The sequence below is a fragment of the Gymnogyps californianus genome, chromosome 1 (assembly GCF_018139145.2).
Source record: "Gymnogyps californianus isolate 813 chromosome 1, ASM1813914v2, whole genome shotgun sequence".
Taxonomy (NCBI): Eukaryota; Metazoa; Chordata; class Aves; order Accipitriformes; family Cathartidae; genus Gymnogyps; species Gymnogyps californianus.
Window position 1 is genome coordinate 166701405 of NC_059471.1, and position 14013 is coordinate 166715417.

Below are 14013 nucleotides of genomic sequence, written 5' to 3' on the forward strand. Positions count from 1 at the left end.
CCTTAAAATGAAGCTCTGCAACGTCTGTACTACAGTTTGATTTCATTCCCAGGAAGTGCTTGTAGATGCATACATTAAAGATTCACTCTGAGTAAATGTTTCTGAAATGTTCACTATCTGCTTCAGTTGAGGGGGCCAAAGTAACTCTGGGAATCTATGCTACAAGTTGTATCACTATGGTCTCTAACAAATAACTCCGAGTGATCCTGGCCAGGCATAATCAGGGAAGAAACCTTATCTAGTCCATAAAACTATCATATAAGCTGGGTAGCTGGTGTTTCTCATTCAAAAAAAAGTACATTTCTTTCATACAGTTTTGGAACACCACATTTCAGGTTCTTCAGCAGCTTTTGGCTCAGAAGCAGATATAAAAAGTGCATGAAAGGCACTTTTTTCAAAATATTTAACAGCTTTTCCAGACATATATCACATTTTTCAGAATCTGCATGTTCTCACTCATTTCATAGCTAGTTCACTGCAATCCACCACCCAAAGAGATGGACATTTCAAATAATTTTTATGAACTGGAAAATCAAAATGCGAGTAATCAAAAATTGGCAATTTTTCACCATCTCTGTGTTGAACTAGCACTTTCCTAGAGTCTGCTCTGCTCTTGCATATGTACTATATATAAATTGAAAACAGTCCCCTCCTGAGAATTATCCTCATTTGAGAGAAAATTCATATTTTAGTGTGGGCTTAAACAGTGCAGCTGCCTACCTCAGAGAGCACAAGCTTATGGTGTCCTTGACAGGATTGGGACTGATCATTTTTGGATGTCTGGTTATTCCAAATCTTCTGCCTAGACTACCTTAACATTCTCTTTGATGACAGAAGTTTGAAAACACAGCTTAAAGAAAAAATGTAAATATAAAACAAAAATACATTGAGCAAGTGGTTTTATCTTGACTATCCAGAGATGAAAATGATCATGACTTGTGAGCCCCTCAGCAAATACCCTCATGGCATTTTCTAGTCCTTTGTACTGTTGGTAGGATATATTTCTCCATTCACTAGAGTCTGTCAGTTTTCATAATAGCATTTATCAAACTCCAGTGTGCATAAAAATGTATTCTTTAGGTAGTTGAACTATTTATGTTATGGCTGAGTCAAATTCGTAGTTTTGTTTGCTCAGGGAAGCTGCAATTATTACAGTAAGTTTTAACACCAAAACCATAATCTATAATGTTCTTAACGACCCATGCCCGCACTGTCCACTTTCAGCACTTTCTCCTCACTTCTATTTATTTATTTATTTTTGCATTAATTGATGCGTGATGTTGCCCACAGATCTCATTTCTGGTGCTTGCAAATACAAAGCTCGAAGTTTTGTCTAGGCTGGCTGGCAAGCAAGGCTCTCCGTATTGAAAGGTGCTGAATACGGTATGAGCTCCCTTTTATCATGCCAATTAATGTTTGACTTGTTTGTCTGCCATGTGATGAATTAAAAATGCATGATTTAGATGCTGGAGAGCTAACCATTTTCTAGATATAATCCCCTGGATGCTGCCATTCTTCCAGTTGATCTTTTTGCCCTCCGTGTGTTGGCGAGTACCATATATAGCCTACTGCTCAGATCTTTCCCTAACAGATGGCTCTCTTTACTAGTTGGGACCCAATCTGGTGATTCCCTTTAATATGCTTTAGACTGAAGAATATCCAGGGACAGGCAGCTGATTCATTCTCCTAAAGCAAAAACAGCTAAGAAGATAAAGTTATGTAGATGTGCTTTCCGGGCTATGTGCTGTTCTATATACCCCATAAATCAGAATATTTGTCAACATCAATTAAAGTGTAGTTTCCCCTGTAATAAACATTATATGGAGAAACAAATCAGCTTTCATTTATTCTGTCAGAAATGGAAGGAGAGCATTTCATATTATTTTGTGGATAATCTCTGTGGAGCAAACTAAGCACAATTACATATTTGATTTTAATTAAAACTCTGGGTACCTTTCGAGTTTCGTTAGGAAGATGCCCTGGGTATGATTAGCTGAGGCCTGCGCTGAGAAGTTAATTTGACATACAACATATTTTTCATGAGGTAACTGTCGCAGGAAGTTGTTTGTAATAGCTATCTTTCCCAGGCCTGTGGGGGCAACAAAAAGTAATGGCTTATCCTGAAGCAGCAACTTCTCCCGTATGCAGTACATCTGCATAACAGTCCCAGTGGTGCTCACAGTAATGTCATTAAACTGGGAGAATAAAAGCAAGAACCAAAAGATGCAGATAAAGGTGTTTCATTACCCTCTGTACACAGAACAACAATAGAACTCGGTCATAAAATAGTTTTGGGTCACAATAAAAGCAAAAACCACAGAAAATACCTGGGAATGACAAAGGAGTTACGGTTTATGAGCAGTGGGCTGGGTGGAATTGCCAAGTTGGAGACTTAAGCACAAAAGAGCACTAAGAAATCCTGTTTGGTATTGAGGGAGGGAGGCTATTATACCCAAAGCTGGTAATGAGAATGCAGTGTCGTTAACTGTTTTCTTTTACAATATTTGACACCAGGATGGCTTAATGCTATGTTGTTTTCTCTTCAAGCTACAGTTTTCCTTTGCAAGAGTGTGAGAGCAGAATTCTAATGCGAGTATACACTGGGAAAAAGGGCCTCGCTGCTCTGCTTTGTCTTTTCCAATCTCTTACACTTTAACTGGAAGGTCATTTCATTTATTACACACAGAAAAGGGCAGGAGCCAGGCTTAAAGCTTGGTATGTACTCGTATATCAAACTGGCACTTATTTTGTTCTCCCTTATCTGGTTTAGCCTCCTGCCCTCATCGCTGCTATAGGTGCATGCGTCTGGCTAGAGAGAGGTCAAAATGACCTCATTGCATGCACTCCTCCTTCACACCCTTCCAAAGCAGTTACCTTAACTTGGGGTATTGGTGGCAGAGTTGCTCTGCTGATCCACGGGGCATTTTCTAACCTCAGCAGCTATTCCTCTGCAAGAGAAAGCTACAAGGAATGTGTGCTTCATGCAGCAGGTTCACAAAGCAATTTCATCTATTCACAGCTGGCTTATTAAGGGAATCTAGCAAATGGCAGTATCATTGAAGCATTATGTTTCCTGCCCTTTTCCTTTTGAACATAGCTTTGAAAATGTATCCAATATAAGCTGATAGAAACCAATTGCTGGGGTTGATAGCTTGTCACTTATGTTTCCTGAAAACCAGAAGCTGTTCACAGTCCCCTCTACTGGGGTCCAAATTGTGCTTTGAGCAACCATGGCTGCGAGTACCTAATTTTCCGTGGCTGTCCAGGGCTGCATGCAGTGCTGTGGCTGCACTGCCTGCCCCAGTGTGTGGGCTGGCAGCTCTCCTCCCAGCTCCGCCTGGCTGCAGCACAGCTACCAAACCTCCGAGCAGCCAGCGTGGGCTCTGGTACAGCAACTTAGGCCAAGGTGTGGAAGTGCAGAGGACTGAAGAAAGAAAACTCTCATGTAATGCCTTATTTTTCAAATGAACTCTCTCTTTGGTTGAGGTTGAACCACTCAGGCCTCCTCCCTTGTTTGTCCTGGATTAGCACTGACAATGCATTTGCACCGCACCCGCTATATTGTGGGTAGCAACATTTTGCTAGGCAGCACGCAGACACACAGGTAAAGCTAACCCACCGTCCTGGTTTCAGCTGGGATAGAGTTAATTTTCTTCTTAGTAGCTGGTACAGTGCTGTGTTTTGGATTTAGTGTGAGAATAATGTTGATAACACGCTGATGTTTTAGTTGTTGCTAAGTAGCCCTTATCTTAAGTTTAGGATTTTTCAGTTTCCCATGCTCTGCCAGCAAGCAGGTGTGCAAGAAGCTGGCAGGGAGCATAGCTGGGACAGCTGACCTGAACTAGCCAAAAGGGTATTCCGTACCATAGGACGTCATGCTCAGTATATAAACTGGGGGGAGTCAGCCAGGAGGGGCGGAACGCTGCTCGGGCATCGGTCAGCGGGTGGTGAGCAATTACATTGTGCATCACTGGGTTTTTTTAGCACTGTACCGGCTACTAAGAAGAAAATTAACTCTATCATCTCAGCTGCAACCAAGACACCCACCTCCTGCAAGAACCTATGCTATGAACTGACAAGGCAGATAAAAGCTGGGAGGAAAAGCCAGAGAGGTCATGTGATGTCCCAGGGTCAAAATAGCAATTCTGGGGCAAAAAAGTTAAAAAGTCTCCGGCTGTCTGTCACTTACTCCAGGGTCCCTTCCAGCAGGATGCTGTGGTGAACAGCAGAGGTGGATAAGACCCGCTATCCTCTAGTGAGGATGTCTGTAACATTTCTAGAGAGCCATGGTCAAATACACAAAATACATCAGTGCATAGGGATCTAACAACATCCTTTTTATTTTAATGAGAAGCCTTTGAAGCCTTTTAAAGCTGAAGATTGAAGAGGAAGCAGTTGGCCAATGGTCCCGGAGTAGAATATGGACTCTCCTCTGGGATTCCCACTCGTTTTTGTAAAAAACGAATTAGCTCTGTTTGGAGTGTGTCCTGAAGTACTGTCTCTCTAGTCAGCCCCCTCCCTGACGAGAAGCTGGCCCTGGGCCTGGCTGTACATTACTGATGGGCTGGAATCAGACGTCCTTGCAGATGGGCAAACGTTTTCAGTATTGCCTCGCCCCTGCACAAATCACATATCAGGGGCCCTTGTTGTGCCCTTTAGATGCAGAGCTTGAGGCTGCCATAGAAAAAGGGACAGAGAAGAATCAGCAAAGATCAGAAAACTCCAAAGACTATTTAATTACCACAGACGTTTTGTGGCTCCAGAGATGTGCACTGTATACACCTGAGTGTATACAATTAAGCTGTGAATTAGCCACAGTTTGACCTGTACAATATTGGTAGCTGTCCTTACAGATTGGTTTCACTCCAGTCCAAATTCTCAGCCTAAAAGGTTAAATATATAATACTCCATAGTGTCAATAATCCATTTTTCCTGCTTTCAGCAGTAGGAAGAAGGTGAACATACAGCTAATTAAAATACATTTGTTGAAAAGGTCATGCAGTAAGCTGCAGTTCAGCTGAATAGAAGGATTACGATCCTATTCACCCAATCTGGTGACAAACATACTGAAAATGGAGCCCGAGATACAACTAATCTGTTTTGCTGTCACAGAATGGGAAATGGCTCAAACTTAGCGGTATTCAGGTTCTGAAAAAAATCCCAATCCTTAGTGTTCCCAACATGCTCTGGTACAGTGGTAATAGGCTATGCCCATGCTTTTCACAAGGGATTTAAGGAGTCAGCTGCTCCAATTCTATTCAAATGCAGTTTGAGCATCTCATTCACGTTCCTGTAAAAATACCAGTTTACTTTACAGAAGTAATTTGTACAGTGCAGTCGCATATTAGTGACTACTACCTCCTGGCAAATAACTAAGCAATTAAAATCTATGCTCAGTTTGAAACCACTGATTATCTCCTTTTTCCTGGGAGAAAACTTACAACAAACAAAGTTGTGTGTGCCTACATCTAAATGTTCTGCTGTGGAGTCTGATCTCAGTTCAGGAGTCTGATATTTGACTTTATCAAAGATGGGAACTGTTTTATGTTTAGATTTCACCAGCCACCAGAGGAATCTAAAGGTACCTCCTCTGCATGAATGTATAAAAAAAAGAAGTTGTGAACATCGCATTTTTCATGCTATTCACTGTTCTGAGTCAGACACCTCCATGACACCATAGGCCTGAGAAGATTTTTATGCCAAGCATAGTTGAACATTAAAGAGAAAAAGATTACATTCATCAGCCTCTCACATTATCCAGAAGAGGTTTGAAAAGCCACATACTTGTGCTCCTTCTGATCATTATTTACCCTGGGGCTCTCTGTTGAAGTGCCAGCTCCCCATCCTAGTCAAATTTTAACACCAGGGCTCCTGCAGGAGCTAAAGGAGCTCAGCAGCTCGCAGAGCCTCTGTGTGTGTGTGACCTATGAGGTGATGCTGTAGCATTGTATGACCCATGCATTCCTGAATAGTCAGCAGTGTGCCAGGGAAAAAGATGCACTGTTATCATTTGTACTAGAGCAAAGACTTCTCCCTGCATGGGAATGCAGAACACCGGCAGAAACAATAAGGGACTGAGAACATGGTACCTACTGGATTATATTCAGAGGTAAAAATGCAAATAGGCAGACAGCAATCAGCCACAGATACTGGGCTTGCTGAAAATGAAAGGCAGCCCAAAGCAAAATCTATTTATAGTTCTTCAGGTTGAATTACAGGAGGTTTAAATTCATTATACAGCTATGAAGACTGACAGAATATGGAGTTTCAGAACACCCAAAATAATTCATGAAAAGACAGATGGTCAACAACCAAGACTGAAAGTTAGGTTCAAAAGAAAATGGACTAAAAGCCAGATTCCACAGTGCTGAACTCTTAGCTGCCTTCTCCTGCTGAGATTCCAGATCCCTCATGCAACCTAAAAGGTTGCTGCCATAGGTGATCTTGTACATCATTGTCACGCAGGGCAACACCATGCAAAGTTTCGCCTAGCTGTCTCCAGAATCTGAAGCAGCCTTGAGAAAGAGGGCTAATTGGCATGAGCTACAACCTTTCTGCACTGCAGTGGGTAAACAACAGATCCAGATACAACGCAGCACGGTAGAGACTCAGATAGCCATGGAGTGCCCTGTGCAATAACTACACCCTAACTGCATGACGCACAGCACCATTTCCCCAGTTGACAGCGCATCCAGCCTGGTCTCCAATGGCACCACAAAACCATGCGTCACAGGGGCATTCTCGTATGCAACATGGGCTCAGAAATAACCAGCATGCTGGGCAGGAAGCTGCCTAGAGCTGACTGACACATGCGGCTAATTACAACAATAAGTCTTAAGTCCTGTCCCTCAGGCAGAAGTCACCACCAGAACTCTCTCTTGAAGACTGACATCTGTACGCTTTCTTTCTTCTCAAGGCCTGAGCAGGATCTCAGTTCTTGATGTCAATTCCACTGCCAACGTAATTCTTATTACTTATTATTCTCCTTACTCCTTACACAAAGACAAAAGCAGGAAGCTGTAGGCTAGCTTGGGAAAGGATGCTAAGCAGCCCCTATGTTGAAGGTGTGCCACTATATAAAAATAATGCAAGATAGGTACAGGAACCCGGAAGAAGGAGCTGATGAGATATTTAAAGAGCAAACTTGAAGATATTATAAACCCCATAGCTTAAGGAAAGGATGCTCACCTGTGAGAACAGAGGCCTGGGTTCCAGCACTGTTTAATCCAACAACCCCAGAACAAGGACCAAAGTATAGTGTTTGTCTTCCCAAGCGAGCCTCTGAACCAGTATAGTCCATAGCATTATACATAGTCTACTTCATCATCTCTGAACTTGTTCAGTGCACACTGGCACAGCCTCAGGGGCACCTCTGTCCTTGCCGCAGAACAGTCCTGGGCCTGAATGTTAGAGGATTTGGGAGGGCCCTTCAGGCAAAGCAGAACTGAGCAGTGATCACTTGGCAGATGAGCACAGTAACCACAAGCAAAGGTTGTACACTAAGGGGAAGAGGAGGCAGGTGCTCTCAGAGCTGTTCTGAAGGAGGACACAGCTGGGTTGGCCTCCCCAGGGAGCCCGATCTGGCTGCCCACAGCCTCCGAAGGGTGGTCAGGCTGGCCCGCAGATGACTCTTCAGAGGGAAAGTCTCCTCTGGGTTTGATCTAAGGTTGGGGACGGGCTGCTCAGCTCTTTCAAAACAGGGGGAAGTTGACAGGGGTCAAACAGAGTCTCTACACATTTTCAGAGTCAAATTAATAAAATAATTAACTAAAGTAGTAATAGAGTAAAAGGAGAAATTCTGTGAGCAATGCATCCAAAAGCTGGTTTCTTTCTTGTATTATCTACTCTCTGACAGAATATGAGTTCTGACTGGAGATTTCTGAGACCACAGCTGGGATTTGTTATTTCCTCCTTCTCTCTCTCATAGAGTCTTCAGTGTCTAATAAGGATTAAGCTCATGCTGCAGGCTTTCTTATAGTGGGTACCCTAATTAAAATTTTACTCTTCTACACAGCTGTTTATTTTCATCAAACGTGTGGAATTTAATATATTTAAGACTGTCATTCCACTTTCAAATCTGGTTGAAACTAAATAATGAGTTCAAAATGTACTTGAAGAGAATCTGTAGGTAGAACAAATGTATACTGGATGATCACATCAGTCTTACTTCCTTAAGAAACTAGGCAAAAATCTGGAGTACCTATGAAGCTTAGGTACTTCCAGAGGTAGGTCGCAGCGAAGAGGAGTTTTCAAAGGTATCTTTTGGAATCAGATGCTCAAGTTCGATTAAGTCCCACCAGAAGATCTATTTCTGGGAGATTTTTCTTCATTAAAAACAAAACAAAACAAAACTAACAAGCACTCCAGAGGAAAGGACTCATTTGTTTTCTTACCATGTTGAATAGAAATCCTCTTCTTTCGACCCACATGACCCTGCATAATGTTAGCTGTACTAATTGTAAACAAAAGTCACACTGTCAAAATAAAAGGGAGATGAATTAGCAACAATAGAGTTCATTAAAGCTTGTTAATCTTTAAGAGGATGAGTGCGATGTAATTGGAAGAAAGGCTAAGAGCTATGTGGATGAAATATTCCAAGCGAATATATTTCACTTCAAATGACAAAATATAATTAAAAGTGAGCAGTTAAATCAACTGTCAAAAGCACAGTTACAACTGTCTTTTTTTTTTTTCTTTAAATTTTAAATACAGTGATGTTCTTTTGCCAGCTTTCCCAGCCTGTCTGACCTACTGGGCTCTGCTCTGGTTTTAGCTGCAGGCTCCACCAGGCTGGTTCTCATTGCTCCAAGGGAGACTGTACCCCTGGTGTATTTTCCTCGCTTTTCATCGTTTGTATCCCACCCCACATACTTGGCTACCAGGTCATCCTCATAACATCATCTGCTGCAGCTTTCCTTTTTCTCAGTGACCCCTACTTTCCTTCCTTAGCAAAGCTGATACTCATTTTGACAGCCAGCCACAAAATCTACTGTTTGCAAGTGACTCTTTCTTGTCTGTAAGCCAGACATCCAGGGACCTGCAGTCTTCTGCTTCAGTCCCTGAGAGATCCCTCTACGTCAGATGTCTCAGCCTCCTCTTCTGGACTCTTTCTATTTTTACTCTCTGCCCCGTAGCCCTCGTCTCCTTCTCTGCAACTTTGCAGTCATAATATTTTATCAACTATCAGTTCTTATTCCCCTTCCTATTTGAGATGCCTGAACTTCTGCTAACAGTGCTTTTTGTGGTTTGAATATCTTCTCTCTTCCACTGGGCACAGTACTCTTGTGGTTACGGTTCAGGTCCTCTCAGCCAGCACAGTGCTCCGTTCCCTGGACAACCTCTGCTATCACTGCAGTGCCAGACTCGACTATCAGCCCGTACGTAAGGAAACCTTGGAAGTGTAAGCTTAACGCCACAACATCTGCACCCACAGCATACAGTCGCCAAGAGGATTTTTCTTGTCTCCCTTTGCATTATTGCATGCTATCTCATCTCTCAGTTTAATGCTGCTTCTTCTGGTACTGCCTATCTCAGCTAGACAGTCAGCTCCTTGAATCACAAGCTTTTATGTATAAGCTATCTAAACACCACACATACACTCAAGGTGTTTCTTCCTTCAAACATAAGCACACATATTACTCTCACAGTCAAAATAGGTGCTTTCCAGGGAGGAGAGACAGGACTAAACAGCAGCATACGGTGATTTTCCCACCATATCATTGTAAGTGCTCGCAGTTGTGCTTCCGAGGTCTGGTTTGTAACCAGAGACTGGGTGCTTACACACACGCACCTGCATTGGTCTGAATATACACACAGAGAGCTGCGAGTGACTATTGCCAGGGCCCTGAGGGCACCCCCAGCACCGACTGTCCCTGTCTGGACCCCCAGGGTTTCCCCCACCCTGCCCAGGTCCCAGGACCCCATTTCAGCCCGCCGGGGCCATGAGTCCCTGCCCCAGTGAGGCCACAGCAGAGCCTGTCTCCAGCTCCCCAGAGCCCTGCCCCGCCTGGCCGTGGAATCCCTGAGCCAGGCCCACCTGCAGGCCTACGTCTCAGACTGGCCTTGGCCCTTCCCCACAGCCCTGTGCGGCCATCCTGGGGCTGTGTCTGAGCCCAGATCCTGACCCCTACCCACAGGCTGATGTCCTGGCCCAGCCTCGACCTGTCCCTGGGGAGGTGCCCAATGGCCAGCGCTGGGGTTGCCCCAGTGACCCACGGCTGCCCTGCTCCTGGCTGGGGCGGTGGGATGGGCCCTGGCTCTCCCATGGAGAGCCCCTGGCCCCCACAGGGCCCTGGCAGTTGTACCCCAGGGTCCAGCATTTTCTGCAAACTTTCACAGAGAAAATACTGGGAATGGTTGGATCTCTGCTGCAAGTGCTGCACCCAGGTCACCTCCATGCCTGTGCCCACACTGAAATTACCAGAATCTGTCAGATTTTCATATAATATACAGAGTTTTGGTACTTATATTTGTGGAGGGCTTTTTGTAGTGGACTGGTGCAAAAAAACCCAACCCACACTACATCTTTTGGCCTCTCATATTTGCCTTGTTGTCAGGCTTACCACGCTGCCTCCTGGTCAAGGCTGCACCAGCCTGATGCTCCTGAAATGTTCAGATTCTCCCCTCCTCACACCAATATCACACAACGCCTCCCATGTTCGGCTAGATGCTGAATGCTGATTTCCTTGACTGTAAATAATAATCACAGAGGAATCACTTGATAAGCAATGTATTGTGAAAGTGCTACTCTACTAAAAACCTCTGTTCCCACAACTGTCAGCAAATGAGTTTTCTGTCATTTATTACAGGAGTCACCTATTACAAAGCACCTCCAGGTCTACAGGCAACATTTGAAGTGTGCCCCATTGACCAGCAGCAGCAAAAACATTGTCTGCAAATAAACTAAATGTCAACCGCCCTACTAGCATACAGTTTCTGGGAGAGGCACAAGCCTAATTTTTCACCCTACCAAGGGAACAAGCTTTTTGTTCTCCTTCTCTTGGCCCAGAGTAACCAGCTCCCACCTAAGCGCTGGGAGCTACCTGAGCACCTCAGGTCCTCAGGGCTCCAGAGCTGAGCATCAACCCATCCCTTTTGCACGCCAGTGGCATTACTTCACCTCCTCTGCTCAAAGGACCTGCTTGTGGTGGACTTCAGCCTCAGCCCACGCTGGCATGGTTCACATGTAGAGGAAGGCCCATGCCAGCCCTTGTGTGAGCTGGATGCTGTGGTAGGCCCTCCATAAAGATGTACCTCTAGACTCTGCTGTGAGATCCAGTGCTGGAAATGAATGGTGGAGATCGTGGATCCCCTAGGCACAGTCTTAGCTCCTGCCTCCAACACAGTGATCTGAACTAGCTCAGCATCCCCCTGGGGAAAAAGATGACAATTGTTAAAAACTTATCATCCCATAGGACACCCCAGAACAACCTCAGTGCCTTGAAGGCACTCTAAAGAGCTGGGACCAGCAGTGCACTGTTATGGTATCTGCTGGCTGCTTTCACTGAGTATGGTGGCAGTTGTGGGCACAGCTGGCTGTGAAATTAGCGGGGATGGGGAAATGAGAGGGGATCATGAAAAAGGCAAAAGGAAAAAGACACTACAGAATTTACAAAAAATATTTTGGGTCATGGGTTTGTATGCATGTATCCTGTCCCAGCCTCCTCTTACTTATTAGTAATAACTCCTCAGTAACAACGCTTGACTTTAGGAATGGGGAGTTGTCTGATTATGTGCATATAAAATGTCTAGCACCCTGTGCATTCTATATAAATAATTCATAATGTTCCTAATGACATGACAATAATATTCACAATTTTCACAATTGTCATCTTCATCCTAGCCAAATAGGCAGATAGAAACCTCATCCATACTAAATGAAAAGCACCATAAAAAAGAAAAGTATAAACAGAAACCAAAAGAAGCAAAAGTATCCTTCTTTCTAACATATCTGAATCTCTGACCCATGAACCGTACGCACTTCTGTTTCAGGCTCAGTGTTAGAGTATGAAATGAGTGGGACCAAAAATCTGCCTTAACATGAAGAGTTCAGGGGTCCCCAAAAGCTGCCTGTTATATTTACAGGGGAGAAATACTGTACCAGCCGAGGTAAAACCTTTAGTTCAGTGATATTTATACTGTCAGCTTAGGCCATCTTCCAGATGAGGTATGTATAATAGTAGTAACAAAGATTATTACTGCAGGTTAATTGCATAACTACAAGTGTATACAGTTGTTTAAATAACACTGCTGTGAACACAGATCTGCTTGCCCACTATCACTATATTTTAATATGCTTTCTTGCAGCATGAATTATGATTAATGAATTTCTAGGTGAATGGATTACAATATTGTGATTAAATGTAATACATTAAAATGTCTCTGCTGGCATCTCTGTATTAGAAAGGAATTAGGGTGATTCTTTAGTCTTTGCTTGTGTGAGGGTTTCTAAAACATATTTTAGCAACTGCATATGTGATATAGTTTTGGAAAATTGGAAGGAGTTCCTTCCAAATAAAACTTATCATTAAAACATGTAAATAATTAATAGGGAAGAAACCATATCATCCTTTTAGAGCTTCTGAACTGTGACTTTTGGCATGGGTACATTCTATCTTTGGGGACTTAATACAGAATTTTTTAATTTGCTTTCTTTTAAGTCATACCTTGGTGTATTAAAACAAACCCACCTTATAACACCAGTTCAATGAAGTGCTTGAGTACCACGTATCTCCACTACTGTCATATACATAAAATTTTGTACAGGCTTATTCTTCTCATGAGAGCAGGGAGTTTATGATCATTTCTAACACACTGAGAAAATACCTCGTGTTAAGAGGCTCATCGTTAAGTCTGGTAGCAAACCTAACTTAACTCAGTCACAACTAAAAGTGGAACTATTGACTGTAAATAATACATAAAGAATTCAATTCTTTTAAATACTTAATATTTTCATAAAGAAAATAGTTTGATTTTGTCCAAAGCCTTGAAGTTTTCTTTGCACCACTGTTTTAATGAAAAGATTATCATTCACACTATTTTCTGATTAGAAGTATGTAAAAGAAACATATACATCCTGATTTTTTAATGTTTTTTCTTTCTGTCTGATCGTAAGAACATGAATGACATTTTCCCTTTGGCTTTTTGTTTTGTTTGTGTTGTACTTTGGTGCACATAAGCCACATAAAAACAAAAGCCCAAATAACTATTCCAGCCCAAGGATACAGACTGAAGACTAACAAAGAAATTATCCTGTTTTCAAAAGATTTATATTTCAAAGGAAGATGTGCTATGTTGCAAGTACAGCTGGTGGAGTACATTCTCCTTAAATATTGCATTCTAGTCTTAAAAGTCAAAAAGGTGCAACCCCTCTGCAAGATATTGACGAAAAACTCCACTAAATTGTTTGTGCCACCTTCAATTCCCTGAACAGTGGCCCTTTAATATTTTTTCTAATAGGAATCATAGATCCAGGCTGCAGCATACTAATGAGTCTAAGTCTCCATTTCAGATTAAATGAGTGTCTGTCTACTCACTCATGCAGCCCACCCCCTCCCCACACCATGATGTCCTGGTTTTCAAAAATAGAAATAATAACAATAATAATGTACTGTATCTTTCCAGTTAGCTACAACTCTATATGCTTTGTTAGGCTAATGATAAAGAAAATGCCTGAATCTCAATGCTATGGTAGCTGCTTCATGAGGATAATCAACTTGCCATGCATGCCTGATGCTTTGCACAGCAGAACAGAGAGACAGGCTTTAAGGAGTCAGAAACAGCAAAGTGCGTATAGAAAAGAAAAATAACCCACAGATGAAACAGCAGAAGAAAGCTGATGGGTAAAAACAGTAGAACTGCTTGGAATTTTCCATTTCATTCTTTTCCTCTGGAAAAGACTTTTTTCCATGAAGTGCCCTTTACATTATTTTGCTTTTGAAGAAGGTCCCTTCCAGCTGGCTGGCATCCCTTTTCTGCACAGCCCTGGTCCAGAAGATAACTGGGATAGCTGCT